Here is a 27,023-nt window from a genome sequence, read left to right as displayed (position 1 = left end):
TGAGGAAAGAGTTCGAGCCGTGGCAGTGAGCAGCTAATGACGAGCAAAACGGCGGCAGACTGACAGGGAGAGGGAAAGAAGGAAAATGTGCTGCGTTTTTCTTATTCGTGGACTGTTGGTAGAGCTGCAACGATTGTCAGTTATTGTGAAATACCATATAAAGTCTACTTGTGCTACATTAAGGTTGCACTCACACTGTCCATCCGTACCATGCCCAAGCACGTTTCCCGGGTAAAGTCTAGTTCATTTGACCAGTGTGAGTGCAACCGTACCGCGCCTAACTGCGGTACGCTTGCCGGCCACGGACCGTTTGGGAGAGGTGGGCTTTTGTAAAGAACGTTTGCACATTTACGAGCACGAGCGTGCGCACTTGTACGAGCACGAGCACGATGCCTACAGCGGTTCTGACGTCATTTTATGTGCGCCTGTTGGGACATAGAAAAAAGAAGCAGGGACCATGCTCGGACATTTAAAACAATGGCGGCGAAAGGTTCACGTTGGTGTGATGCAGAGCTGGACTGTTTACTGCAGATTTGGTTGGATGAAAATATTCAAAAACAGTCGACAAGACGCACAAAAACTCTGAGGTCTACGGAAAGACTTGTAAACAAAGGCACGCATCGCGTTGATGTCATCAATGCGTGTGACGTCATCAATGCGTGTGACGTGTTACGGCGTGATGGCGTATAGGCAGCAAGAAGCATTCGCCGAGGCCCAGGTAGTGTGAGTACAAACGGGCCTGGCCCACGGGGGGAGAGGGAGGGGGGAAAAGTAAAGCACGGCGCACGGTACGGGCAGACAGTGTGAGTGCGCCCTAAGGGGTTAAAGAACACAGCAGGACGTGCCACTCCCACCGCTGGACAGATCTGCCTGTGTGTGACTGCACCCTTAAGAGCCCGGCTCAAAGTCTCATCAGTGGTTCTGTAATGAACTTTCATCTCCCCAGATTTATTTCGCTGGTGTTTGGATGTAACTGGTGACTGTCGTACTTTTGTATATCAAAGGTCTGGGTCCCACTTAGCATCATAATAATCGTAAACTATTTTGGTAAGCGATTAATTATTTAAAGTCAAGCCAGACTGATATATTGGTCAGCCGATATTATCGCTGACACAGGCCTATCAAGGACATATGGGTATCTATTGGTATTAGCGTAGATGTTTTCTGATACCTGACGATTTAAAAGCTTTATTTACGGAACATATAATGCAGAAAAATATGCACGGGGTGATTTTGAAGCAGAATGATATTGTTTTTTTTAATTATTTAAATTAAAAAAGCAATTGAGTGATGCAGAACATGCAGTACTATTTAGCTATTTATTTCATTTTTGCAGTTATGCTTTATTTGAATGGTCAGCAATTGACTGACACTGAACGTAATATTTATTTAGCAATTCTTTTTAATTTATTCTTTAATGAAAGGGTCAGCAATGGACTGATAATGAACATAGTATTTATTTAGCTATTTATTTTCGCCCCCCCCTTATTTTTACTGTTCATTTAGAATTGGCTGACAATATAATACATTGTGTATAATAATGTTAAATATTCTTTAATAAAGTTATTGACTTTAGAAAACAGAATACTTTTGCATTCAAAATGTACATAGAAAAAGACTAGTCTGTAACAGTAGTCGTCATATCTCTAAAAATCAGTACCGGTCTTAAAATCCAATATCGGTCGGCCCTGGTCAAAAGTCATTTTTCATCCAAAAAGGCCTTTTTCCCTGTTTATATCATATTAAACTGAATATTTGTCGATTGTTAAGTGAGAAAACAATTTTATTCTAATCAGATGAATGTGTAATGAACATATTACACAGCTGCAGCTCCAGTTGTTGATTCTAGGGCCCAGATACTCAGACTTAACCTAACACGTTATTACTGTACTTTAGATCTACATATACATTAACATTGCAAATATATATACATACATACATACATACATACTGTTTGATATATCTGTTGTTGTTGATTATGTTGTTTGTATCGCTGGAGTCTGAAACAAAAACAATTTCCCCCTGGGATGATTAAAGTATTTCTGATTCGGACTTGCCCTAACTTTGAGAAACTCTAACGGAGACCGGGGGGGGGTGTTGAGGTGGCCCCGGGTCATGATGAGGAGGGGAAACACTCACCCTGTCAGAGGAGCCTCTCAGCTTTACCGTCCGCTGCCTGCAGAGCCACGTCGGAGCTCTTCAACACCCCTAACTCCACGTTTCTGTCAGGAGCTGGAGAAGCGCACTCGGGCCATCCCTCAAACCCCCTGTTGTCCTGACCCGACCCGGCTCCGCTGTTGCTGCCGTCTTCCCACCTAATCCGACACGGCGCGGCAGCACGCACGGTCCCCTTCATCTCCTTCCCCTTCCCTATGCTTTTCTTCTTCTCCTCCCCGGCTTCCAGGGGCTTCACGCCGCCTTTGGAGAGCCTCTCGGAGAGCTTCCTGGCCCAGTGCGTAAAGCTGATGTCCAGGGAGCCCCCCCTGTCCTCCGCGTACAGCTGGACGTTCCCCGTGTACCACAGCAGCCACCATATCAAACTGAGGAAGATAACGAGCGAGCCCGTGTAGATGAGGAAATCCCCATAGAAGCGGCCGTCCACGTTGAGGTTCCCGAAGATCCCGACCAGAAGTACAACCAGACCGGCCGCGTCAAAGACGAGAGCGAGGCAGAATAACGGCACGCAGTTGCCCACGCAGCTGCTGCGGGCCATACCGGAGGAGAGCTGAGGGGCCGGGGAACGGCGCACTACACCTCGACTTGTTTCTCAGCTCGCACATTTCTCCACCTTACACCTGTGCGGTGTTCACCTGTGAGCAGGCCCCGCCCCTCGGCCGCGTCACCGTGTCCAGCGGGCACCCAGGGGACTCATATCAACGTGCTGCCTTCAAATGCAAAGCGTAAATTTCACTCTCCGACCGTCTGGAGACTCATTCGTGCGGGAACAAATCACAACGGTTTACTTCGGAACTGCTTTCTACTGAAGTTCAATAAAAACGATTAGTTTAGAGGTCGTCTGGTCATGAGCAGTCCCTCTAAAATGTCTCAGTTATTTGGTCCAAGATGAAACATCTGACTGCCATGAGAGGTGTCAGACATCCATGATCCCCTCAGGATAATCGCGTTGGTGACCGCTTAGCTTTTCATCTTGCCAGTGTCAGGTCCAAATTTGAATTTGTCCATTACTTAAAGTGTCATTCCACTTAAAATCATCCCTTGGTCTTTTTCAGCACTTACATACATCAAATATCAACTATTAATGGAGAAATCCTGGAGAGTCGCTAACAGCCGGACGTGGCTAACACCGATTAGCTCGAGGCAGTACGGTGAAGTCATTAAAAAGTCTTTTTGAACCACTAATACTGCTGAAAATAACACCAAACCTCTGCATGAGAAGAGTCCTTACACAGTAAACAAAGCACCAATGGGCTCCTTCCTTTGGGATTGACTTTGGTAATCCACTTGAATGGACTTTACTATGAGAGGAGCTGGTACAGGGGCCAGTACGTAAGTCTTTAAAACACTCTTTTAAAAAAACTCTGGGTTCACTAACTACGTTGTTGGTGCTTTGTTTTCTGTGTAAGGACTCTTCTCATGCTGCTGCAGAGGTTTGGTGTTATTTTGAGCAGTATTAGTGGGTAAAAAAGACGTTTGATTGCTTTCACCGTACTGCCCCGAGCTAATCAGTGTCCTGCTGTTAGCGACTCTCCATTAATAGTCCATACACGAAAAAAAACTGTCCCCATGGTTTATTTGATGTATGTAAGTGCTGAAAAAGACCATGGGATCATTTGACACCGGAATTACACTTTAAGTTTAAAACCAAATTCCTGCAAAACCAATGACATTCCCATCAGTTTCGTGCTATGAGCTCATGTTGGCATCAGCTGGTCAAATTTTAATAAACCAATTTCAAAAAATACTGTAAAAGTCTGTTTTAAAAACTCAAATTCTTAAGTCCCAGAAGAGATGAAGACAACATGTCCTTAGTGTTCTCATTGATGACCACAACCCTCTGTACAGCTGAGGAATTCCAGGATCAGTCAGGAAATGTAAAGTGACCCTTTACCTGTAGGGTCAACATGATACATGATCTCAAGGGAAAGTGTATAGATAGCACGATGCCATCATTCACTACTCGTCACATACAGGCACCTTAAGGACCCCTTTACATCACTTTTATGTGATTCCGGGCTCTCTTTTGCAGGAACACCCTGTTATACACACATTCATACCTGGAAGCTGGAGCAGTAAGGGCTCCAGCACAGTCGCTCAGCCCCTCCGTCGCTTTTCTTTTTCTCTGATTCAGTGAAATAAAGCTGAAATGTCAAGATCATAACAACGATTGTTAAATATAAAGTCTACTTGTGCTACACTAATGGGTTAAAGAACACAGCAGGACGTGACACTCCCACCGCCGGATAGATCTCTGTGTGTGAATGCACCCTTAAGGGCCCGGCTCAAAGTCTCATCAGTGGTTCTGTAATGTACTTTCATCTCCCCAGATTTATTTCGCTGGTCTGTGGATTGAAATGGTGACTGTCGTACTTTTGTATACCAAAGGTCTGGGTCCCACTTAGCATCATAATCAGTAGAAGGTACACTGCAGTGAATTGACCTGCAGTTTGAAACAATAACACAACAACAGTAGAAATAAATCAATTTGAGAAGAAGGGGTAGTGCAAGTATCTGTAGCTATGGAGATTACACTGAAAAAAATGACTTTTTAGTAGAGTAAAATGTATTAAATTGAGTAAGTAATTAATACATAGTAAAATTAAAATTCAGTGGGAACTAGAATATTTTAAGTAAACATTTTACTATTTACACATTTTATTCATGTAATACATTCACTGAATAGGAAGAGTAGATTTTATTAAATGTTTAAAAAAACAATTGATTTATAAATGATTGTTGAGTGACTTGTACTTGATGTTCAGCAGTAAAATTTGCTTGAAAAAATTTAGTGCAAATTGTTCCAAGGACGTTATTAACTAAATCCTACAAGGTATTTTTTTCAGTGAGGCAAACATCTAAAATGTCACACTCCTGTCTTCCACATATGTGTCTGACCTCTTTTCTGGTTTGACCATGTGTGATCATTTTGAAGAAGTGATATTCAGACTGTGAATGGCAGGGTGGCCTCCTGCAGCCAAGCTCAGTGACCCCCAAGCCTTATTGAAATTGCAACCATGATGAATGATTTCATGACTTATTAGGCCCTGTTATTAACTGGAGGACGCATTGATTTCCTTCAGTGAAGTCCTTCACGGCTCACGGTGATTTCTCTGCCATATGCTGCAGAAAATGACAAGAAAATTGGAATGAAGCAGCGATTACTACAACTACAGCTCTAAACCAAATCCGGACTGCGCATAATGACAGTGACTGCCGACAACATGGGGCCCACACAGGATCTGTGCACATGAGTTTGACTGCTAGAGGGCGCCAGTCATCTTTCAAACACCTCTGATCCTGCCTGGAGCACTGCATTGGAAATACACTGCACCGCTTCCAAAGTAAAGGTGTGGAAAAGCAACATTCGGACTAGAACTTTGTAAAATAGAACTAATGTATTTTTAAAATAATGAATAATAATAATGGATTGGATTTATATAGGGCGGTAAGCTCATTTGTCCAGGTCATCGTTATCCTGGGGTATCAGAGAAACTCAGGAGGATCTTCAACAAACACTGCATCACTGTGTATTTCAAACCCAGTAACACACTCAGACAGAGACTAGTACATCCCAAGGACAGAACACCACACACCCACAAAAGCAATCTGGTTTATGCTGTCCAATGCAACGAGGAATGCAAAGATCTCTACACTGGAGAAACAAAACAACCACTGCATCAACGCATGGCCCAACACAGGAGTGCTAACTCCTCAGGCCTGGACTCTACTGTCCACTTACATCTCAGGGAGAAAGCCCCCTCCTTTGATGACGACAATGTCCTCAGCCTGGACAGAGAGGACAGATGGTTTGAAAGAGGAGTAAAAGAAGCCATCTATGCAAAAGGAGAGAAACCATCGCTAAACAGAGGAGGAGGTCTGAGACACCACTTATCTCCAATTTACAATGCAGCCCTTTCATCCCTTCCCAGGAGATTCAACAATCTTACCTCAAAGAACAACTGTTCACAAATGGCCTCCTGTGACTCCAACGACTGTCGCTCAGACTCAATAGAGCACTAACAAAGCCGAAACCAACTTCCCACCAACGACTGTCACTCTAACGACGGTCGTTGGCACTTGGAGCACAAAGGGTTCCAGGAACATCATCGGCCTTGTGAAATGTGAAATATCTGGATCTCCACACCAGGTAGTTGGACCAGTCCCAGCCTGGTCAGATGTGTACATGAACTGATGAAGCCTCTTGGATGAGAGGTGAAACGTCTTCCTAGACAAATAACCAAGTCCAGTTGCTTTTGACTAATATTGCTTTGAGGGTTTATATAGGGCCTTCCTCAGTACTCAAGGCGCTTTACAGAGTCCAGGTTCCATTCATTCACACATACATAGGTAATGGTAAACTACAATAGCAGTCACAGCTGCCCTGGGGCAGACTGACGGAAGCGTGGCTGCTTATCAGTGCCCAATAGTTTCAATTTGAGAAAAATGTCTGATAAGGTCATCTAAAACAGTTTACCTTCACACACACAAGGCTTGTACGTGCACATGCATATTAAATGGACATACATGTAAGACAAGTCAACAACTGAAAGGTTGAAAATGGCCCCCGAAAAGCCTGTGATTTTCAGAGCAAATCGTATGTATTAATGTCACACATCAACCTACAAACAATATTAAATTGTGTTGCTGCTGCCTCTGCTTCAATACTAACAGGTTATTTTCTGATCGACCTCCTCCAGACAGCTCCAGTCTGATGGTTGACATTTTTTCAATTATTAGTCTAGTGATTAATAATATGATATAATATCATTTGAATTTAGATTTCTCAACTGCATGCATGTGTACCAAGCATTAAGTTACAGCTACACTAATCAATAGGTTTTAATCAATGGGAAATTCACCACCTTTATGTGCATGTCTCAGTGCTGATGGTAAATGTAGTTTATTAAGAACATAAAGTATGTTGGCAATGTTACACAAGCCCTCTTAGCTTTTTTAGCTCAATAAATAAAGTAAACTTTGTGCACCTAAACAGAAAAATACAACCTTACACCTTCTGAATTCCAGACACACCAACCCAACATCAAAGAACTAGTGGTTTGTGTCTTGGTTAAAAAAAATTGCACTTGAACACACAAAGACTGCAGCTAACAGATATCACGTACGTTTTGCACTTCTGTGAGAGGAAATAACTCTCTATACCAGCAGGTGGCGGTAGTCTGTGTTTGTTGTTCAAAAAGGGAAAGTAGAATTTGACAGGACAGATTTAAGATGCTAGTTAGCCAGTTAGCACATTAGCAACACAACCCAATGTTGAAAGAACAAATTATATTTACCACGCGTGAGTGATACGATAACAAAAAGAGCTCAGTGGCTAAAAGATAACATTACCTGATACAACAAGTTTGTTGATGATCTTACAGCCTCTGGACTTTTTCCGTTTGTTCACTCTCCTCCTCACTGCTTCTCTTCTTGTGCCCTGATTTCGCTTAATCTGAACTGCCAATCAGAGTGATTTCTCTCACCTATGGGCTCCTCCGCTGACTCAACATGTTGAATCTGCCAAAAAACACTGACGAGGGCTGACTAGTTCCAACGCTGAAGGACGCACCACAAAAAATAAGGCAACAGACGCTCACCGTTGACCTGACTTTGATCGACAGCCATCTGTTGACCCGGTGTGTTCCTGCCTTAAGATGTGAAAAGAAGCCATAACAACATTAACATAAATAGTCATTTTACGTTGCTGATCATCGTGAAAAAACATACTTCATTCAAACTGTACAGTAACAAAATATAACTCACTAAAACCATCTTTGTTATTCTTTCCCTGCTCCAATATAACATCTGTGGTTTGGTCGACATATATCTTTAATACACAGAGTGAGATGTGAAATGCTGGTTCTACATGCTGTTTTTTCCTGTTGTCCCTCTCTGCAGCAGCCGCCCAGTAAACAGCAGCTTGTTAGCGGCTCCCACTCCTTCTTCGGAGGTAGACCATTAAAATAGCAAAATACAATGAGAGAAATCGCCCTGGTTGTCTTTTCCAGTTACTCTTCAGGATCCTGAAGAAGTCTCCATCGCACCTCTGTTCAAGTGAGGAGTAAAACCTTTATACAGTAATGGTTGTGGTTGACGACAGCATCTAACAAAAACAGCCCAAGTTGACATTCATTGCAGCAGGATTATTCTGTTTCTGTCGGCACCCCTTCCGGGGCAACAGCCTCTGCCCCTCTCGGCTGCAGTTGTCAGGCTGTACAGTCTGGTTCGAATAAATATGGCTGAATACTTGAGTCATACCATCCTCCGCATTCATATTTCGCTGTTAGCAACGTAGCTAGTTTGCAATACTTGCAAAGACAACAGCAGCTTCAGCCTGAAGTGATGCCAACCCAGATAGATGTGCTCATGTTTTGGTTTAATGGCCGACAATCTCGACTCTCATTAATCTGAGTTCCTAAACCAAAAAGCTGTTCAGAACTGATCATCCCATTGTGCTTAACTACCCATCCCAAAAAAGCAGACACACACAGTTAGCAACTTGTCGTTGATTAAAATGGAATATAGCTGCAGGAGAGCCAGATATGTTTTCTATACATAGCTTAACAAATCAATGTATTCTCATGAATAGGTTCGTACGAGAGACAGTGAAAGACCGGATGTAGTCTGTGACACCAAGGCCACAAAGAAACTGTCACAATGACGGTTAGGGTTAGGGATAAAACCGCTTGATTAGGATTAGAAAAAAGGTTGTGATTTGGTTTAGTACATCCTTGACATTTACGGAACCAGGACATGAACTTCCATGTGAAAGTCCTGTGTTTTGGGACCCATCCACTAACTCAACTTGCCTCCTTAGGCAGAGATTTGCTGTCTTATACTATTTCTCATGCTTTCAATATGTGGAATACACACACATTGCTGCACATTACTTTATATTGCAATATGTTTAAAAAATGCATGAGAACAGCCTGAACAAATACAATGTACAATGTGATTATAGCATATTTTAAAATTAGTTCTAGTACAGCATACCTGAGCAGGTAGCCTACAGTATCCTGAGCAGGTAGAGTATAGTGTACCTGAGCAGGTAGAGTACAGTGTACTTGAGCAGGTAGAGTATAGTGTACTTGAGCAGGTAGACTACAGTGTACCTGAGCAGGTAGACTACAGCGTACCTGAGCAGGTAGAGTACAGCATACCTGAGCAGGTAGACTACAGTATCCTGAGCAGGTAGACTTCAGTATCCTGAGCAGGTAGAGTATAGCGTACCTGAGCAGGTAGAGTATAGTGTACCTGAGCAGGTAGACTACAGTATCCTGAGCAGGTAGACTTCAGTATCCTGAGCAGGTAGAGTATAGTGTACCTGAGCAGGTAGAGTACAGTATACCTGAGCAGGTAGAGTACAGTGTACTTGAGCAGGTAGAGTACAGTATACCTGAGCAGGTAGAGTACAGTGTACCTGAGCAGGTAGACTACAGCGTACCTGAGCAGGTAGAGTACAGCGTACCTGAGCAGGTAGAGTACAGTGTACCTGAGCAGGTAGAGTACAGCGTACCTGAGCAGGTAGAGTACAGTGTACCTGGGCAGATAGGGTAAAGTGTAGCTGAGCTAGACTGAACGGAAACAATAATGTTTTGGGCTGTAATGAGCTGAAGGAAACTGTACATTCTGTTGTTGAGTAAGACATGTCTGTGGCGAGTCAAATGTGGCTCTACTTACTCTTTTATATGTGTTCTGTGAGGATGCAGATGAGGAAATAGGAAACAAGAGTAGTTTTTAAATTACATGTGGATATGAGTCAGATCAATACACATAAAGAAGACCTTTGATATTAAAGGGAAGGCGCAAAAACATTTTGTTATATGACATACTAAACCCCAGGGTAGTTAAAATAGTTAAAAAACAAGCCAAATAAAAGTCTTCAGAAAATGATGCCTATGAGACATTTTCAGCACAAACTTGTTTTTCTCCGCTCTTCCTATAAAGCTGAGCCGAGAGGAGCTCACTCACCCTCCACTTTGGGGTTTAACATTTTGATTGACTGCTTAGGAAGAGACGCTGGTGCTGCAGGGTCGTTACTGAGCGAGCACAGTTCAGTTAGTTAGTCTTCAGCAGTCAAGTACACTGATAAACCCTGGTTGATTACGGTACTGTTTCATTACGGTTTCCTCTTTCTACTCGAGGACATTTGGCGAGTACTCAACTCACATCACTACAGCCCGTATTTTCTTTTTATTATAACCACACATCATGATGTGAGCCCTGCTTTCTGTCACGTAGCCTCAGTAAAATTGGATAATAATACAAATTGTTCCACAGGCAATACAGTAAATTTGCTTTTAAAGACAGAGTAGAAGTAGAGCTGCAGAGACATTATGAACTGCAGAGACCTAGTCACCCTGACAGTGTGGGATAACTTAGGAAATGCTTGCTTTACAAATCCTGACCCTCGAGATTGTATTATAGTGTAGAATCAATCAGAAAAGACGTGTTACACAGAAACACTTTATCTGTGCCAGGAAGAGGCACGGTTAGAGAGTTAAACCTTCTCTTCTCTTTGAACAACTTCCGGAAGTAAAGGAGCTGGAACTGTATTTAATAATTGAGAGTTGGAAGGTAATTGAGGACATAGATCAATAATATCTAGGGGGTTGCTCTCATTACAGAGATACCCAGACATCTCCGAAAGTTGTAGCTCAATGATGATGGATCTGGAGAGAACGGCAGAGAGAAAGAAAAAGGAAGGAGGAAGGAATAGGAAGCAATGAGATCTAAACATTTAACAAATGAGACCCATTTCCCATCCCTGTCTATCTCAGACCCTCATATCAAACCTTTGGAAGTGGCAGGTGGTTTGGCCGCATCACATTTCAAAATGTCAGATCTCTGTGCTTAGAAATGGGAATCTTTCCAGGGAGCCTGACGGCTTCCCGGGCCCTGATTTCCCAGAGGATTGGCAGTCTCGACACGCATGGGCGTCTGTGAGCATTTAAACAGTCACCCCACCCACCCATCCAGTCTCACAAACAGCACCCAGCTCCCAGCTCCCTATTACAGCCTCTTATCCTCTCATCCACTCTTTCCTGTGTCTCCTCTGCCGTGAAGCACGCTTCATTTCTGCCTCCATCACCTGTTGGCAATGTAAAAAGGGACTTGCTTTTAAGGAACCTGCAAGATTAAACAGTTGTTTCATTAAATGTTTACACTGCCTTAGTCACAAGTGAGGGATGTTGAGTCGAAGAAGCTGTGGTTTCAAATCAGAGATGGTATCTTTTCCCCACCTGGGGTGGACATTGGGCTGCATTTAAACTGATAGAGTGTATTCCTACCTGTTTATCCCTGAGGGGCTCAGTATGGAGAGGCAGAGCTGTTATTCTCACACACACACACACACACACACACACACACACACACACACACACACACACACACACACACACACACACACGTACACACACACACACACACACACACACACACACACACACACACACACACACACACACACACACACACACACACACACACACACACACACACACACACACACACACACACACACACACACACACACAGGACATTGTATTGAATGTATTAATTCTCTGGTCTCAAATCTAACCTCTGCCTACATTTCCACATACTTAACCATAAACTGAAACTAATGTCATAACCCAAATCTAAATAGAAATAATCTTCACTCAGCTCTAGTGTAATTCTAAGCTCAAATCCTTGGTCCTGTCTCATAAAGCAGGTCTAAAAAAACTCTGAGCGCAACCCTGAAGTCTGAGTTAACTAATCCTGAGATGGGAAACGTTGAGGTTTCACTATCAGAAAAGCTGATCAGAGTCAGTTCAATCAACTCTGAGGAGGTTGAACCTGAACATAAAAAGCGTCATCAATTGAGCTTGGATAATACAATTCACCACGGAAACTGGTAAATAAAAGACAGAGCTTCCATTTTTATCCGCCAGATGTAGAGATATTAATACATGTATACGCAGACTGTGCACATTTATCTTTAAAGTCTCCATTCCAGAAAAGTGTTTTTAATCTGTTCCTGTCCTCTAAAATGTCTGACACTGACTATAGTGACATGTATGTGACCAAAGTTTGTAAATAGAGAGGTGTTTTTCACATTCCTATACTGAAGGAGGAGATGTCTGTGCACTTCTCTGAGCTCTGACATTCAAACGTATTCCAGGCAGCAATAAAGTAGTTGGTCCGTCACTAATCCACAAACCAATCACTAACATGTGAAACACTATTCAACGGGGAAACAATTTTGACGCACACTGGCAAATAAACCTGAAACGTCCAGCTCAGTCAGAGCGGACTGTCAGTACGGAGAGAAAACACACTGTCATCATAGCTGTCAGACACCCACAGTTACAAGCTAACAAGCTAACAAACAACAGAGACTGATAAGAGATGCTAACTACACTTAGCATTTTCACACGTCTGCTAATCGACCATTTTAGTGGCTACAGACTCTTCATCTTAATCTAGGTCTGATTGACACCCCGTTCAGGACTCCGCAACTAAAACTTAGTTGCAGATCGCTAACGTTAGCTCAGGACTCCGTGTTCGTCCATACACCCGCAGGGCTCCACATGTTGCACCTGCCATACCGTGCGTCAGCAACCTGCCCAAGGGGCTGTGCTGCCCCGCCGCCTCCTGTCTGAAGAAGGCCAATGGCTGATTCTCTCCGATGGGTTTAGTCATCTCAATGAGCCGTTTGCAAGCTTCTCTTTAAACCTCGGGTCTCCTCATCAACCTCTGGTAACATTTGGAATGTAGTTACAGAAGAGTCTCATTTCTCAATGAGGGAGAAACATTAGATGTGCTTCCAGCTCCATCTCTGAGTTTTTCTTTACTTTCCATGTTTTATAAAATATTAATCATAGCAGAGTAGTTTTAAATACTTTAACACATGTCTGGAGCGAAAAGAAAAAAGTCAGAGCAGAAAAGTGTCAATAAGTTAACACAATCACGTTTTATTCAGTGTTGTCCATTAATTAATCATTTAAAAATGTAGTTGAAGATTTTAAAATATATATATGCTAGATCAAAGACAGAGACATGACTGCAAGCTCAGTCTGATTCAGTGATAATGTGTGATCTGAAACTATATTCTGCAGCTGTGTCACGATTCTGCTCCCTCAGAAATATTAACATATGATCTCCAATATTATAGGAATTATGTTCCATCAGTGGTAGCGATCACATCATGAGTGACAGAGAGAATTATTCATTGATCCTACGTGTCTACAGCTTCATCCTGATTGCTACTGTTTAAACTGAGATTATACGTTATGTGCAATAAACATTTTAGTGGAACAGCTATAACAAACTGACAGCTATAAAAAAACGGATATGCAGAGGTTTTATTCAAAGTTGTATTGACTGACATAACAACATAACACACTGCATAACAGTGGTAACTTTAGGCAGTCCTGGGTAACAAACTAACATCTAACCAGGATTTAGATCATGACATACTTAGATTTGATAAGGATTGAATCAATGAGGAAATTAAAGAGTATCTGCCTCTGTTAGAGGGAGTAGACAGAGAGACACTGAGGGTTTGTGGAAGATAACCTGCCAGGTAGCACGTTAGGGTTAACACGGTTCACTACCACTTTCTGAAACAGGCCCCAGAACTTTTGTTCAGCTTTGCTTGTTAAAATGTGCTCCCAAAAATACACTTAGTTGGACTAACCTGCTATGGGGGAAAAAAAATGCATGTCTGAGTAACATGCAGATGTTCAAGCTTGAAGCTTATCTTTATTGTCCCCCTAATGCAGGGGTAGGCAATTCTGGTCCTGGAGAGCCACTGTCCTGCATGTTTTAGGTTCTCTCTGCTCTAACACACCGGATTCTAATGATTTGCTCGTCATCCAGCAGCTGAAGCTCGTCACAGTTGGATTATTGTGAGACTCAGGTGTGTTCAAGTAGGGAGAAACCTAAAACATGCAGGACAGTGGCTCTCCAGGACCGAGTTGCCTACCCCTACCCTAAGGGGACATTTTCAGCCACAGTTCACATAAAACAGAATACAAGACAACAATGACACAACAACTTGAGGAGAGAAATGGGAATTCAGAATTTTAGACAAGCATGTACATTAGTGCAAATGTGCAAGTGAGCAAGAGAAGTTCAAGGAATGCATCCAGAGAGCTATTTTCTATTAAGCATATCAATGACACTTGGAATGAAGGAGATATGAAATGTCTTGGTTCTCCTAATGGGTGCCCTGAAGCGGTGCCCGAAGGGCAAAACATAGGCTGTATAATAGCATATTAACCTGCATAAAAGAGATGGAATTAGCCTTCAGATCTGAAAAGTGAAGCCACAGCGGAAATGCATTAAACCTGAAGTCTTTCTAATGTCCAGCAGGGGTGTCTTAACTGGCTCCAAAAATGAAGTCTGTATAGATTGTATAGAAGTCAATGAGAAAAGCAGCCTACTTCTTACCTAATTTATTACCTCTGTAAACATTTTCCTGAGTTTATGGTCTCAATCTCTAGTTTGGTTTAGTAAATCATGATGCCATTTAGAGTAAGGGCGTACTCACACTGTCCTTCTGGCCGGGGCCAAAATTGGTTTTTCAGCTAAAGCCTAGTACCTTTAAGCAGTGTGAGTGCACCTGTTCCTCCGTCCACGGCCCGCTTGAAAGAGGTGGGCTTTAGCGGAGCTGTTTGCACATGTACGAGCACGAGCGTGCTCACGTGTACAAGCACGAGCACGAGCCCTACGGCAGTAGCGTTATGTCCGCCTGTTCGGACATGTAAATAGAAGGACGGACCATGCGCGGACATTTAACAACAACAACAATGGCGGTGAAAGGTTCACGTTGATGTGATGCGGAGGTGGAGTGTTTACTGCAGATTTGGTCGGATGAAAATGTTCAAAAACAGTCGACAAGACGCACAAAAACTCTGTGGAAAGAAGGTCTGTGGAAAGATTTGTAAACAAAGCCACACACACGCGATCAATGAGTGTGATGTGTTACGGCGTGATGGCGTATGGACAGCAAGAAGCATTGGCCGGCCCTGGCAGTGTGAGTACAAACGGGGCTGGGGCGCGGGGGGAGAGGGAGGAGGGACAAGTACCCTAAAGCCTGGGTCGCGGTGCGGAAGGACAGTGTGAGTACGCTCTAAAATAGACAATAAATCAGTGGCATGTCTACCTTGTGATTGGCAGGTCGCCATGCTAATAACAGGATAGAGGTTTAGTAAAACTGACTAACTTCTGACATCCTTACAGCACAATGAGACAGACAGTCTATGAAAATGTATCTCTACCTCCACTTTGTGTTCCAGTCTTCTTCCTCTGTGTGCTCCAAATGGCATCAGCTAGTTTCCTTTGCGCCCGGAGAAAAACAACTGCTCAGAGCCAAGGAGTCTCTGACGCAGTGTCAATGACTGCTCTGAACTGATTAAATCTGTTACTGTATTGCATATTTATTGCATAAAGTGTTTCCAGAAACATGTTTTAGTGTACTGTTTAGCTGCAAAAAGAGTTTGTCGAAGTCTGTCCGTGTGGTCCACTGATGGACAGGGGTGGTTTTGGACATGGTCACAAACTTTCTCATTTTACAGCTAAACAGTACACTAAAATATGTTTCTGAAACACTTGCAAGAAATATGCGTTACAGTAACAGAATATTGATAGTTTCACAGTTTAATCAGAGTTCTGAGAAGTCATTGACACAGAGTCAGAGTCTCCTGCTCTGACTGGTTGTCCATCAGGCAAGTGGATACATTATACTTTTTCACAGATTGGCTGTCTCATTGTGTTGTCAGAATATACTGAGAGTTTCAGCAAATATGAAAGCTTCTTTTTTTATTTTTCACAGACGGTTAGCTTAAGATTTGATTTAACTGGCATTCAGTGTTTTGTTTTGTTTTAACTTTGGGGCAGCACTACAAGAAGAACAATAAGAAGCTTTCATGCCATCAGCATTTCAGCTGAATGTGATGCTGATGCAGTTAAAATATATTTGACAAAGAAAAATGAATAAGAATCCAAATTGCTTTTGCATTCTCTCTCTTCTCATCTGAACCTTTTCATTTATCTCCCTTCTACAATCACATGCCTCCAGACAACATGCATTCTACCAGGGCATCTCTCTTTGGGGTCAAAGGTTATCACCTATCAGCTGTTCTCCTGAAACATCTGCCCTCCAAGGACAGTGGTGGTTGTTTATAGTCGCAGGCCCTGGCATCTCTTGTATCCACTCCACTTTAGCACAGCACAGGAAAATGACTGGGAAAGTGGTGACGCCAATGAAATCTCCCCTCAACTCCCATCCTCCCCTCTGAGTGGCTATTGTCTTCACCCTGGTCATATAAATCAGACGGTGTGTGAGAGCGGAGGAGGATTAAAAAAAGAAGAGGGGAGGGAGGGAAGGACGGAAGAAGATGGAGTGGAGGAGAAAAAAAGAGAAACGGGTCTTATGGCCAAACTGTCCTCTTCAAGGTCGTCACGGTGATTGGGTTGGTGTGAGGAGGATGGGACTCAGGGAAATGAGAAACACAATGTCCAGTCTGCAGTGTGTGTCATTTATTTCACAACAAATTTTTCTTTCTGGAGTCCTCTAGTCTTTCTATTCCTCACAGCTCCTAACGGAACATAGCAAGAATTTCAACACATCTTTTGGTGAAATATACATGACGAGGTCTCGTAGCATTGCATCATTTTGGGTGGATCACCCGACAGTGAAGAACTGCTCACACATCACTAAAAAATTCATTACTTTGGCCAATTTTAATGAACTGGGTTGGAGGAATGTTTTTTACTGCTCCCCCTGTGTTTGTGTGTTCTGATGCACCAGGTATGTTGTCCTTCTTGTGACAGCAAACAGATAGCTGTCATTCCTACTCTTGTTTTTCTTTAGTGTGAGAGTAGCTGTGATCTACATGTAAAGGACGCACAAACTGATGTCAAATGAAGGTCAGCAATGCTGTGGTGGATATAGGAATTTACTTAGTATAAATCCAAATTACAAAAATAATAAATGTGTTATATTTTCTTATTTATCTCTAATGGAATCTGGCCAGGGGCGGCAAGGTGGTGTGGTGGTTAGCACTGTCGCCTGGGGCCCTTCTGTGTGGAGTTTGCATGTTCTCCCCGTGTCTGCATCTCCGGTTTCCTCCCACAGTCCAAAGAGATGCAGGTGTTAGGTTAATTGATGACTCTAATTTGTCCGTAGGTGTGAATGTGAATTGTTGTCTGTCTCTGTTGGTCTCTATGTGTCCTGTGATAGACTGGCGTCCTGTGCAGGGTGGACCTTGCCTCACGCCCGACGTCAGCTGGGATCGGCTCCAGACCGTCCCGCGACCCTGATAGGGACAAGCGGTTGAAGATGGATGGATGGAAACTGGCTGAGTATTGGTTTTATTTGTTCATGTTTCCAGATATGTTTTCAGATGGTATATTTTGGAAAATATATCCAATCGAAACTGATTATAGCAGATTGGTCAGTGAGCAATGTGAGCATGGTTTCTTGTAAGATGCTGGTGGATTTTATAAAGATGGCCAAGCAAAGTTCTTTCATGCTAGCAAAAAAGGTGGTGTTAGAAACTTGGTGACGCTGTGGGCAAACTCCCAGGGCAAACTACCAGAGCCATTTTAGAAGTGGGACGCTGCAACTCATAGTAATTTCCTGTATCTGTGTCACATGTGTTTCTCCACTGCCCCGCCTCTTTACTGTGCATTCACACATAGGGAGCAATGGAGGCGATTAAATCGCCCACAACGTGAGTATCGCGTCACGTCAGCCCGTCCTTGCAACTAAACAAGTACAATTTAACATTTGACTTTAAACCAGCTCTGTGTTTTGGCCACAGTCTATGTACATGGCAGTGTGTGCAGATAAATGGTGTGTGTGTGTGTGTGTGTGTGGCTTCCCTCTGTGTCAGCAGCGCAGAGTCAAGACTCCGCAGACCTCTGCTGCTATGGCGGGAAGCCACACACACACAAACACACACACACACACACACACCTTTTATCAGCACACTCTGCCACGACACACAATTAGATAGCCGGCTGCTAATTAATTTTTTTTTGCTGCTAAATGAGTTAAATAAAAATGCTTCATCATCTCACAGTGTAGGAAAGCACAATGTTATCACCGCTCTTTCCGACACACAGCCCATCATCATTAGTCATGTTATAATTTATCATCTATAAAGTGCAGGAGTGGGACCCTGAGCCGATCTGGCAGGACAGCACATCTGTTACCTACACCAGCTATCTGATTCTGACAGTGAAACAGGTTAGTTCACAGAGGTTTGGACGTTTGTTTTTACAGCCACAACAGTAGCGGCCATACACTCTGTCGCGATGGAGTAGGCTATGGCAGAGCACGGTGGAGGCTACGATGTAAGCCCGTTTAACTAATTTGGCTGTAACTGGCCAGTGAGTGCTGTTTATGTAAACACACAACTTCACAACTGTGCTCATGGTGCTGATTGGTTAATTGTCAGTCTCCCCGCGGTACTGGCTGGAATGTGTTACCCGCTTCTCTCATCAGGTAAAAACCTCACTTTCTTTTTAAAGAGCAGGGTCAGTGTGTCGTTTTGGAGGACAGTCTCTTTGATCATTTGACCACACCAATGCTCTCAAACCAACACTGCTCTAATATTGAAATGATGTTTTCTGTGTAATACAGAGGGAGAAAGCTTCTCCCAGGAAGTAAGGGCGTGAAAGAAAGAGGGAGAGGGAGAGGGAGAGGAAAATGGTGCCGGTGGCAGGTTTGCGAGAAAGAAGATGGGGAGGAGATGAGATTCCGCCTTATCTTTCATGGCAGTTACACTTTGTGGATTATTATCTCAGCTGGCATGTGAGGCTCGCTTCATCTAGCCATTAACTGATTATCTATTTGTCAACATTTCTCACTATTTCCCCTTTTCAAAGCCCCGGGGAGTTCTGGAAAATATTGACTTCCACTCCTACAGAAAGTAAAGTTGGACTCCTAATTGAGTGTAGAGCCTCCCCTCCTGCCAGGCGTGTGTAGCGTACACCTCGACCTACACTCAACAGCAGCGTGTCCATCGTGGGACATCTCATGTAGAACCTGGCGGGAACAGCCTGTGATTGAGGAGAAACGCTGCAGCGGCAGCAGCACCCGCAGCTTTCCGTTGATTTTCCATTTGTCACTTCTTAGCCAGTGTCATTCCTCTTGTCTTCCCAGAGCCCATGTTTCTGGCCGATTTGAAACAAACAATTGAAGGAATTGAAAGGCTTAATATGATTAAAAAACGATCAGCGACGTCTGTGGCAGGAGCCAGTGTGCGTAATTGGATTACTAATGGGGAACACAAATGAATAGCGGCGGGGAGGACGAAGCTCCGGACAGACCTGGATGAAGTGTGATTTCCATTCTGATGCAGTGGGCATATTGTGGTGAGAAAATAAGCACTATAAATCATGTCACTGTCCCAGATGTAAGGAGTCATTAAATTTTTCAAATGAATGAATTTCAGATAACCTCAGTGCGTGTCCCTGTAGGAATGAATTCCACGACAATAATGCCGTGTCTCATTAAATAGACGAAATTAATTATTTTTCCAGTGGAGACTGTCCATTGCTGTGACCATGGGCAGAATGTTAAAAGGTCAGTTCACACAAATGACAAAAAGCACATTTTCTCCCTCACCTCTAGTTGTAACCTTTCATGCAGATAGTTTAAGGTTTATCTGCCCAGGTTTTTATCTGTCTCCTCTCCAATACCAGTGAAAGGAATTCCGTTTGTAGTGCTCACAGCACTGAAAAATGATGTTTAAATAATTCAACAGCGACATGTCTTTTCAGAAACAGTGTCCCTGTTACTTTGGATCAGTGCTTGAATTGGAATAAAAAAAAGCAAGCAGCCTGCAAAGCATGCAACAGGCTGTCCTCATCCACTGAGTGAAAGTAATGCACTGTAATTGTAATCCACATATTCATTATTGTAAGAAATTATGTACAGAACAAAGAAGGGAATCAGTAGCTGTAGTATTAAGGCCTTTACACACAAAGTCCATATTTTTCACCCGTTTAAAAATAAACACAACCTCAACTTGTGATTTGTCATTAAATATTCTCTGAATTTTTTGCATCAGGCAAAAGCCGTTTGACTGCTCAGATCGAGAGCACATCATCATCCAATGTAACCTGACTCCTCCTCCTTCTCATTCACTCAGCATATCCATCTGAACTCTCCTTTGGAGATCTTTTGGGAAGGGGTGAAAATACTGGTTGCTGATTGGATAAACCATCTGTCTATCACCAACATACGGGCCAAATCAACCAATCAGATCACTGAAGCGTATGACGTACTAACTGCGTCGAGGCAAAGCTCAGAAAGTAAAGAACATGTGGGTAAAGGATATTTGGCGTTTGTGTAACGTGAATTTACGGATCAAAGGCCCACTTTCAGGAGCCCGGTCCATATTCAACAGGATCCAGAGAAAAAAAGACTCAGTGAGTGGCTGCTCATCTCATCCGCAGAAGCCTCCATGTTGTTCACGCTGAACAGTCTCTTCTTGTTTCATCACTTAAATCCACCTCAAAACCATCAGTGATTGGTTCAGTCGCTTGGTAAAATTCTCCAAATTTTCCTTGTTGCAGGTTACCAGACTGATCTGAGAGTAAAATACAATGGAGCTTAGAGATCAGGATGGTGTTATGATGAGGCTGCATCCAAACCACTTGATCAACAGATGAGCAGTTCAGATGGTAATATAGTAATATTCAGGTGGATGATGATAATGAGATTGATCACTCTGCAGTTAATGTCCTCAACGAGCAGAGGGTGCTGCTGGGAGCCCCTTCCCTGTCCCAACGCACTCACAGGCGCCACTTTCTCACTACATTTAGTGACTTTTCACACCTTCTTAGAACTTTATTTATAAAAAGAGACTAGAGAGTAGTTTAGCTCCTTATTCAGAGCATCAGGGAAAAGGGAGACATCTGTGCTCGGCCTAATTCATTCCCATGCATGTGGCTCAGAGTCCAGTTCAGTAAACAGTCTTTGGGTCCGTCTCTCTCCTCTCACACAGCAGCACTGTTGTTATGTGACGACGTGGGGTTAGAGGTCTGAGGTGGGCCGATGACGTCATCGTTAAAACAAAGTATGAGGTTTCGCCGTCCAGACGACAACGCCATGGGGGGCGTTTTTAAATCTTCACACTCTGGGACCCAGCTACATGCTAAAGTTGTGCGGTTACAGGAAAACGCGTCTTCATGTGGACGGACCCTAAACTTTAGAAACGGGAGTCTTTGGTTGTCTAAACTTCATTGTCACCTTTTGTTGTCTAAACTCACTGTCACTTTTTTTTGTCTTACTGAACCATCACATTTGGTTGTTTTAACTTAACATATTTTTGTTAAATAAATGTAACCGTCACGTTCACATACCAGACACTGTTTCACAGCGTGAATAGAACATCATAATTTGTAAGGTATCATATGAACCTGTTGATGACAATACATTGCCTGCAAATGCACAAATGCCAGCTAATGCAGGCTCACCTACAACTATGTTATCATTTGCTGCTGCTCTTCATTTGTAAATCTCAGAGCTTGATGTTTCCTTGAGGGGAATGACCATACGTCAGTGCTGTACATATTCTACACTCACATCCATCCCACGGAGTTAGCTGACAGAACTACTATAAATACCTACATTTATTAGAAAGTTAAGATCAAGACAGGGGTCAACGGCTTTATTACTTTGCTTCCACATTGCAGAACAATTTCCTCTGGCTTCTGTGATTACTGAGATATAATATTCAGCTTTGGCATTTCTTGATTCTTTTATACCTTTATATACAGCCATATCATTATTGGAGCTCGTTCAATTTCGCAGAGCCATATATTTTTTAAATTGACTCATTCACCCAAGGTAAAGAAGATTTTTTATTTGAGTTCTCATGCTCTTTTAGAAACTCTAATATAATAAACCCTTCTACTATATTCATAAAGGTATGTACATAATTCCACTGCTTTCCATTTAGTTCACTCTCCTGAATTGTAAGATCCCGTTTTTGAATAGTTAGTACATAGAGGTTGTAGATTGACTGAGAGTTGGGAAAGGCTTTTTAGTCAACTTCTATAATGTTAAAACTGTGTTGTGATCAGAAAAGCCAGTCAGGGATTTATTATTTTAGTTATTTACTGAAATAAAAATTAAATCAATTTGTGACCTGGTAAATTTTGGGTGTGTGGCATTTATTGTTTTAGCAACTTCTCTAAATGATCATAAAGCAGCAGCAGCATGATATAAAACCATGATCTCAAAGTGCATTTGAGGTGACAGAAAAACACTTTTTTGCTTTATTATGACAGAACAACTGGGGGTTGACAGGAAATGGGAGAGAGACTGACATGCAGCAAAGGCCCACAGGTCAGAGTTGAACCCTGTCTGCTGCGTTGAGGACTTTTAGCCTAACCTCTGCAGTAGCAGCCTTAGCTACACCCATATTGACAGGCAGTCCACACAAGTCAATTACCGATTACCGGTTCTATAGAAATGAACTCTGTAATCGACTTGTTTGGGCTGCCTCTCAAATGAAGAGAGCCGGCTGCTAAGGCTTGTAGCATTGCAAAACAGTCTTTTTTAATAAACTCCAGGTTTGCTGACTAAATTGTTGGTGCTTCTCATGCTACTGCAGAGGTTTGGTGCTATTTTGAGCAATATTAATGGTTAAAAAAATACATTTTAGATCCATTTTAGATGCATTTTAGATGCATTTGGCGCTCCACCCTGAGCTCCTCACTGTTAGCCATGTCTGGTTGGTAGCAGCTGTCCGGGATTTCTCTGTTAATAGGTGATTGACGAACAAAATTGTCTCAATGGCTTATTTGATGTATATTCATGCTGAAAGACACCGTAGGGTCCAATTTTGCCGGAGTTACGCCTAAAGATTCCCAACAAATATGCCCCCCTTCTGTTCAGTATCTCTATCCCATATGGCTTTTGCATGATTCACCACTAATCTTCTTCTGGAGAAGGTTGAATGTTGTCTAGATCCTTGCACTTGTCTTGTGGAATCAGTCCCATTAGTTGTTAAATTCTTTGCGCTTGTTCTTAAGCATTTTGTGACAGATTATAAGTGGGACTTCCCTTTACCCATTCAACAAAACAGGAGTTTGAGGCATTTGTGGCATACGCACTTCCTTGATCATTGATACATTGGCATTGTAAGTTTCTTTAGATATGTTGAATTTCTGAATTGCTGTAACCTGTTCTCATTTAACATATTTTCATCAGCAGGTTTATAGGATATTGTACAAGAAGTAATGCACAAAAGTTCATATGATATCTTACCAAATATGACATTCTTTTTAATGTTGGAAATGGCAACCAGAAGTGGAAGTTAGGTTTAGGAATAAAAACAACTTGACCAGGACATAAACACCAGTCCCCTGGGTGAAAGTCCTGTGTTTTGGGACCAATCCACCACCCTTCCTCCCTAAGTGGAAGTCAGCTGGAATACTCACAAAATAAATACGTGGAACACAGACAAATTGCATAACTTTTCATACAATATCGTATGAACTGCGAATGAGAACAGCCGGTCTCATTCCCTCCTCGTCACATACCGACACATTTCTAGGTTTATGCATAAAAACTACATGGTTAGTTTTAAGAAAAGATCGCGGTTTGGATTTAAATAAGTAACGTCCTGTCTGTTATGAAGATTCAATATCATGCGGCATTGGACACGAACCCTGGTCTATAAGGTGTCCATAGGTGTCTATAGGTGTGTGTTTGACCCAACCCCCCTGTGTGGTCAAAAATGATTCGACCAAGCACTCGCCATGCTACCCAGTGCAGGGTGGTTTGAATTTACTCAGTTGTAAATATGATCTTTTTTTAGCAACTCAGACTCTCTTTCATCTGGACTGTAGTGGCAACAGTAAGAACACAATGTTCAGGTTTAAGTAAGAAAATAAACATGACATCATAAAAGAGCGAGAGAAAAGCAGGGTTATGAAAAGTGAAGGTCTCCTCCATCCCCAGTGCCCCCCCCCCCCCCCCCCCCCCCGCAACCCCCTAAAGATTAGGCCACTACCTTTCCTCCCAAATGGCAGCTCTCTTCTATTTACTGTTCTCTCTGGGTTTTGCAGGTAGTTTTGCAGAGGATAACACAACCTATATTAGATGGTGCAGGCTTATGTGTTTTGGGACTGGATATATTCTGTCCTTACATCAACTGCTGTTGTTCCTTTTATTTCTGCTAGAAAGTGGGGATCTGTCTCCAGTCCCTCTGATTCACTGTGCCCACAGGCAGTAATAAACTACAGACATGTTTCTTCAGCTCAAAGTCCACCTTCACTGCCCCCTCTATGCGACACAGGCCATATCATTATCCTCGCAAACAACAAAAATGCCTCTGCAATCTTGGTGTTGGAGGAATTTCTCCTTCCACCTTCTGTCTGCAGGCTCTATCAGGCATCTCTGTGGTGGAGACTTCAACCGAGTGCACAAAATCACAAAGAAAGTCCACACTTGTGATGAATGAGCTGGTGTTTTTTGTTCCTTGCGAGGAAGAAGAGAGGATGAGAACATGTTAGGATTTACCGGGAGCCGACTGATACTGTAAAGCTGCTTGAAAGTGTTTGTATTGTAAGAGATCCTTTTGTCCAATAAGAAATACACCTAGACCTAGCACTCCTGTTAACATGAGTATAGTGACACAGGTAGTGAGTGCAGAGAGTGAGGATACAAGTGTCTCTGGCTGCGGTCCCAGAAAGCTATTGATCCTAGGTGTTGTGTGCTATGAGTCTGCCTGCTGATGGGTGTCTGTGGTGCTTGTGAGCATGTTTGCCTGGCTGTGGACCAGATAATAAAACAGAGTGGAGCTTGAGACGAGATGGAGATGACAGTGTAGTGCACAGTGAGCAGTCTAAAGGCCTTTCTATCTCTGGGTCTCTCATATTTTGCAACAGCCTCTGATTGCTCATCTGCAGGCATCAGGCACAAACAACACTAGATGGCGGTGTTTGTTTCTAGTAGGGATCTTCACTTCCCATGCACATACTGAGAAAGAATAGTTGTACTCCTAAATTCTTAAGATTCCTATGCAATAAAGCACCCACACATGATTAACTGGTGCAGGCTTTTGCTTGAAATGTTGAATTAACGAATGTTCAAGCAGTACAGTTTGTCCATGTATTGATTTTGGAATGAGTCTGCATTTGGATATGCCTAGCAGCTTTTTTCCCCCAGTTCTCAAAGCACTATTTGAGCACAGTTTTTCCTTCATATACCCCTGAGGATATCGTTCTCTAAACAATAAAAACAACAGAATCTTCAGAGAGGCTGTGACAGAGCGTCTTCGGCTGCCTTGAGACAGACAGAGGAATGCCGACGGAGCTCGCCCTGCCAAGTCAAGCGAACCGTCGATATGCTATTGCCTGGCAACAATGATTCGCTCGGCATAATGTGAAAATTGGATTGCAGGACTCGTGATGAGAGTCTCTGTGTTCCTGCTATCACTAAGGTGTTACTGAGCGTGTTTACGCTCTCAGCGTTGCCATGCTTGTGGGAACTATCAGAACAAATACAGCCATACACAATCTGCTAAGTATCAACCTGCTAATTTATGCCCAAGAGGGGGGGTAAGTAGGGCAGTATGGGAAAAGCTGTTATAGAAAGGGTCAAAGAGGCATGCATGGGTTTGATTATTGGCCAGAGAGAGACAGAGAGCCCTGCTCTTACCCGATAAGCACCGCAGCAGAACAAAATGCAACGCATGACCCTCTATTGACAGCCACTCCACCTCTTGTTTGTCAGTAGAAGGCATTGGACCAGTCTTGGATCACTTTCAATGTATCGATCAAAGCAAATGGAACGACTTGAGTGGAACACAGTGGCCAGGCTTAATGTGATTCTGATATGTGTGTATGACAGGCAAGTTGACGTGGTGCCTGGGGAGACCTGATTACACCAGAGCTCTGTCCCCACGTGAGACAGGAGCCCTCCCCTCGTAGCCATGTCCTTGACAATGCCGTCACATCCATTGCACACACATCCACAAACTCTGAGACTGTTCACATTTGAGAGATTGGAGAACAACGTCATCAATGCAGAACCCCCGCTCCACCTCCAAATGTTATCCTGTGACCATTTGTCTCCATCCTATCCCCACTCTAAAGGACCATTATGCTTTGTTACAGCTTTGCTCTTTTTACTTATGATAACACTGTACTCTGATTGTTAAGATAGGAAAACTAAGAACAGACATGTTTTAAAAAAACAGTGTAGCCAGAGTATCTCAATAATGTTACTTGGACAAACACACAACTCTGATAATTATATTGCCATAGGCCTATTTGACCTCATTTTTACTGAGTTTGTTTAAAACCTGCTGATCGTCAGACTGCTCATGTTTTCTTGACCCATCTGACTTCTTTTTAGTGATGAAGCATTCCAGTCAGTTCCCAATGTCTAACAAGGTGAGTACAAAGTCATCAGTTGTAATCAGGCTGTTAAGTCTGAAATAACACCCTTTCAATATACAATTTCCGGGTCCAAACGTTCTGTTGAAACAAAACAGACAACAGCCGAACATGTGGCAATTTGTCTGACATCTTTTTCATCGATAAGAAAGAGATGAAATGACAATTACGTTGTTTTTTAAACACTGATCTGTTCAAACAACGAAGAACACGGCACTGCAGCATTAGTAGAAATACAAGACTTCAAACAATCATATTTTGAAAAGGATGTTGCGTCACGTCTTCACAGCCGGATTAGGGCTGAAATGGGATCCCAATATTTCCAGGATTTTGAAAAATATGGTCCCGTTTCCCATTAAAATTACCTAGATTATTCATGTAGTGTGAATCTGTGTGTTCCAGCTCATTCTCATTCCCAAGGGGTCAAATAC

This window comes from Echiichthys vipera, assembly GCF_963691815.1.
Source record: "Echiichthys vipera genome assembly, chromosome: 18".
In the NCBI taxonomy this organism is placed as follows: Eukaryota; Metazoa; Chordata; class Actinopteri; order Perciformes; family Trachinidae; genus Echiichthys; species Echiichthys vipera.
Note: the sequence above shows the minus strand (reverse complement) of the source record.